The sequence below is a fragment of the Schistocerca piceifrons genome, unplaced genomic scaffold (genome assembly GCF_021461385.2).
Source record: "Schistocerca piceifrons isolate TAMUIC-IGC-003096 unplaced genomic scaffold, iqSchPice1.1 HiC_scaffold_1094, whole genome shotgun sequence".
Taxonomy (NCBI): domain Eukaryota; kingdom Metazoa; phylum Arthropoda; class Insecta; order Orthoptera; family Acrididae; genus Schistocerca; species Schistocerca piceifrons.
In genome coordinates, this window is record NW_025726901.1 from 122,501 (window position 1) to 127,500 (window position 5,000).

Below are 5,000 nucleotides of genomic sequence, written 5' to 3' on the forward strand. Positions count from 1 at the left end.
TATACGACTCGTTCAATTAGTGTAGTGTTGCCCACCCGCAACCCTCGCAATATAGTTCGCTACTCGCACTCCCCGCTCCCCTGTGTATCGCTTCATGTTAAACACCTTGCAAGTCTTGCTCACTTTCCACATGCTCCTGCTGTACACTGTAATGTGGATGGCAGCAGGACGTACATGCCGCCCCTCCCCACGTCCCCACCTTGCCCCCTGCCTTCGCAAGCTGGTTGGTGAGAACTTTGCATGTTCAATGCCCTCCGCATGCGACGTACTCAGGCTACGTTGTGGTGCGGCCTGTGTCAACTGTCCGCTAATGTCGTACGCGTAAACCACAATCTGTACTGCACATTCGTCCTTATGTACTGAATGATACATCGTGGCACATGTGTGACCGTACAACGACTGCGCCCAAAAACGGCGGACCATACAGTGCAAATATTGTGCACGCAGCTACGTGTCGTCTCCCTATGAGAGCTGGATTGCAGTGTGGTACGCCATAGAGACGTGTGGGAGGAACGGACGCCGTGGATGGCGATCAGCATGAGCTGTCTGTTGATGTATTCGGACCTAGTCGTCTCTCCTCACACACCGTGATGGCATGGTGCACCGCGTTCCATATCTGCGACATGCTACAGAGGCCGGTTGACAGTCGTTCGAGCAATGGACATCGCATACGTACGGGGGCCACCTTCCACGTATTGTCTAGGCGTGCACATTTTGTTGCGTGTATGTGGGCAGACGTAGTGTGGCGTGACACCTGACACAGGCATGCAATAATCGTGGAAGTTGCAAATGGCGATGGACGCCTGCGTTTTCTGGTGAAGTTACGCAAATGAACAAATGGTAACCTGTTGTGGTGCGGTTGTTCTCGCTAGGGGTGAATCGGTGATGGCGACGATAGGTTGAGGTACTAACCGGTTGTTCCAGCGATACCCACCATGCCGACGAAACTGAACGGCATCTGGGTGTGAAGCGATACGCGGCGGTGGCTGGGTGGGACCGTCCCCGGCCGGTGAGGGGGCGCCTCCCGGCGTGCTGGCCGCGCGGTGCGTGGGCGCACGCGCTACAGCCGGCTGGTGGGGGCGGCCAGTGGCAGGCGCGCCGGCCGACGGACGCGGCAGGCGTCGCAGCTGCGCGCCGGCGCACCCTGCGCGCGGCGCCGTGCGGCCAAAGTAGGTCCTCGCGGGCCCGGTGCGAAGCGCGGTGGACATCTTCAGTGTGCTGGTCCGATTGAGGACTGTGTGCGTTGAGGATGCGCTGCCGCCCGGCGCTCGGCGCCGCGACGCCGTCTGCTGCTCGGTCGCCCCAGCGGTTCTCGCTGGTGGTTTGTATCGCAGCTGTGCGGATGTGTTGGCGCGTGCGCTGTGCTGGGAGAGTTCGCTTCGGCACCCAAGTGGGGCTTTTGTCCTTCTGTGGCGCTGGCGTTGGAGCTGCCGGTCACCGTAGGTGGCGCGTGTTGTCTCCCGCCGGCAATGCCACGACAGCACGCTCCCGGGCCTCTGTCGGCAGCGGCAAGCTCAGTTGGGAGCACGGGTGGTCGCACCGAAAGCGTCTACTCGCCTAACTCCGGGCGATTGCGCCTCTCTCGAACCCGACCAAGTACTTGGGACGGCGCTGCGCGCCGCCGGGACCTGAGAGGGTTTCGAGGTGTATTGTGCAGGGGAGCTCAGCCTCCTCCTGTTTGCAGAATGATTGAGCGGACGCTTGCGTGTTCGCGCGGGCCCCCGGGACACACTCCCGGGCGGCCGGCTGCTCAGCTCTAGTTGACGCAGCTCCCTGGTTGATCCTGCCAGTAGTCATATGCTTGTCTCAAAGATTAAGCCATGCATGTCTCAGTACAAGCCGCATTAAGGTGAAACCGCGAATGGCTCATTAAATCAGTTATGGTTCCTTAGATCGTACCCACGTTACTTGGATAACTGTGGTAATTCTAGAGCTAATACATGCAAACAGAGTCCCGACCAGAGATGGAAGGGACGCTTTTATTAGATCAAAACCAATCGGTCGGCTCGTCCGGTCCGTTTGCCTTGGTGACTCTGAATAACTTTGGGCTGATCGCACGGTCCTCGTACCGGCGACGCATCTTTCAAATGTCTGCCTTATCAACTGTCGATGGTAGGTTCTGCGCCTACCATGGTTGTAACGGGTAACGGGGAATCAGGGTTCGATTCCGGAGAGGGAGCCTGAGAAACGGCTACCACATCCAAGGAAGGCAGCAGGCGCGCAAATTACCCACTCCCGGCACGGGGAGGTAGTGACGAAAAATAACGATACGGGACTCATCCGAGGCCCCGTAATCGGAATGAGTACACTTTAAATCCTTTAACGAGTATCTATTGGAGGGCAAGTCTGGTGCCAGCAGCCGCGGTAATTCCAGCTCCAATAGCGTATATTAAAGTTGTTGCGGTTAAAAAGCTCGTAGTTGGATTTGTGTCCCACGCTGTTGGTTCACCGCCCGTCGGTGTTTAACTGGCATGTATCGTGGGACGTCCTGCCGGTGGGGCGAGCCGAAGGCGTGCGACCGCCCCGTGCGTGCTCGTGCGTCCCGAGGCGGACCCCGTTGAAATCCTACCAGGGTGCTCTTTATTGAGTGTCTCGGTGGGCCGGCACGTTTACTTTGAACAAATTAGAGTGCTTAAAGCAGGCAAGCCCGCCTGAATACTGTGTGCATGGAATAATGGAATAGGACCTCGGTTCTATTTTGTTGGTTTTCGGAACCCGAGGTAATGATTAATAGGGACAGGCGGGGGCATTCGTATTGCGACGTTAGAGGTGAAATTCTTGGATCGTCGCAAGACGAACAGAAGCGAAAGCATTTGCCAAGTATGTTTTCATTAATCAAGAACGAAAGTTAGAGGTTCGAAGGCGATCAGATACCGCCCTAGTTCTAACCATAAACGATGCCAGCCAGCGATCCGCCGCAGTTCCTCCGATGACTCGGCGGGCAGCCTCCGGGAAACCAAAGCTTTTGGGTTCCGGGGGAAGTATGGTTGCAAAGCTGAAACTTAAAGGAATTGACGGAAGGGCACCACCAGGAGTGGAGCCTGCGGCTTAATTTGACTCAACACGGGAAACCTCACCAGGCCCGGACACCGGAAGGATTGACAGATTGATAGCTCTTTCTTGATTCGGTGGGTGGTGGTGCATGGCCGTTCTTAGTTGGTGGAGCGATTTGTCTGGTTAATTCCGATAACGAACGAGACTCTAGCCTGCTAACTAGTCGCGTGACATCCTTCGTGCTGTCAGCGATTACTTTTCTTCTTAGAGGGACAGGCGGCTTCTAGCCGCACGAGATTGAGCAATAACAGGTCTGTGATGCCCTTAGATGTTCTGGGCCGCACGCGCGCTACACTGAAGGAATCAGCGTGTCTTCCTAGGCCGAAAGGTCGGGGTAACCCGCTGAACCTCCTTCGTGCTAGGGATTGGGGCTTGCAATTGTTCCCCATGAACGAGGAATTCCCAGTAAGCGCGAGTCATAAGCTCGCGTTGATTACGTCCCTGCCCTTTGTACACACCGCCCGTCGCTACTACCGATTGAATGATTTAGTGAGGTCTTCGGACTGGTACGCGGCATTGACTCTGTCGTTGCCGATGCTACCGGAAAGATGACCAAACTTGATCATTTAGAGGAAGTAAAAGTCGTAACAAGGTTTCCGTAGGTGAACCTGCGGAAGGATCATTACCGACTAGACTGCATGTCTTTCGATGTGCGTGTCGTGTCGCGCAACACGCTACCTGTACGGCTCGCCGTAGCCGTGCGCCGCGTGCGGAACCACGCGTGCCTCTCAAAACTAGCGGCAATGTTGTGTGGTACGAGCGCTGAAGCGCTGGAGCGGCTGGCCTGCGGCACCTGGCGCCTGGCGCCGGTTTTGAATGACTTTCGCCCGAGTGCCTGTCCGCTCCGGTGTGGAGCCGTACGACGCCCGTCGGCCGTGAGGCCGTTGGACACAGAACGCTGGAACAGGGGCCGCCACACGCCTCACTCCCGCCTATGCGACCGTCTCGAAAGAGACGGCGGAAACTGAGAAAAGATCACCCAGGACGGTGGATCACTCGGCTCGTGGGTCGATGAAGAACGCAGCAAATTGCGCGTCGACATGTGAACTGCAGGACACATGAACATCGACGTTTCGAACGCACATTGCGGTCCATGGATTCCGTTCCCGGGCCACGTCTGGCTGAGGGTCGGCTACGTATACTGAAGCGCGCGGCGTTTGCCCCGCTTCGCAGACCTGGGAGTGTCGCGGCCGCCTGTGGGGCCGGCCGCGTCTCCTCAAACGTGCGATGCGCGCCCGTCGCCTGGCGGTTCGCATACCGGTACTTTCTCGGTAGCGTGCACAGCCGGCTGGCGGTGTGGCGTGCGACACCTCGTACAACGACCTCAGAGCAGGCGAGACTACCCGCTGAATTTAAGCATATTACTAAGCGGAGGAAAAGAAACTAACAAGGATTCCCCCAGTAGCGGCGAGCGAACAGGGAAGAGTCCAGCACCGAACCCCGCAGGCTGCCGCCTGTCGTGGCATGTGGTGTTTGGGAGGGTCCACTACCCCGACGCCTCGCGCCGAGCCCAAGTCCAACTTGAATGAGGCCACGGCCCGTAGAGGGTGCCAGGCCCGTAGCGGCCGGTGCGAGCGTCGGCGGGACCTCTCCTTCGAGTCGGGTTGCTTGAGAGTGCAGCTCCAAGTGGGTGGTAAACTCCATCTGAGACTAAATATGACCACGAGACCGATAGCGAACAAGTACCGTGAGGGAAAGTTGAAAAGAACTTTGAAGAGAGAGTTCAAAAGTACGTGAAACCGTTCTGGGGTAAACGTGAGAAGTCCGAAAGGTCGAACGGGTGAGATTCACGCCCATCCGGCCACTGGCCTCCGCCCTCGGCAGATGGGGCCGGCCGCCCGCGCGGAGCAATCTGCGGCGGGGTCGTGTCCGGTTGCCTTTCCACTCGCCGCGGGGTGGGGCCGTTCCGGTGTGCGGTGGGCCGCACTTCTCCCCTAGTAGGACGT

General features: G+C 57.8%; 2 non-coding genes and 1 pseudogene across 2 annotated transcripts; all 3 read left to right on the forward strand.

The window, feature by feature from the left end:
• Positions 1-1,770: 1,770 nt before the first annotated feature.
• LOC124727331 lies at positions 1,771-3,679 on the forward strand. Its single transcript, XR_007007070.1, has one exon. It is a non-coding gene; the product is annotated as a small subunit ribosomal RNA (ribosomal RNA).
• Positions 3,680-4,030: 351 nt separating this feature from the next.
• Positions 4,031-4,185, forward strand: LOC124727308. The gene has a single exon (XR_007007050.1). It is a non-coding gene; the product is annotated as a 5.8S ribosomal RNA (ribosomal RNA).
• Positions 4,186-4,373: 188 nt separating this feature from the next.
• Positions 4,374-5,000, forward strand: part of LOC124727281 — a 4,222-nt pseudogene continuing 3,595 nt past the window's right edge.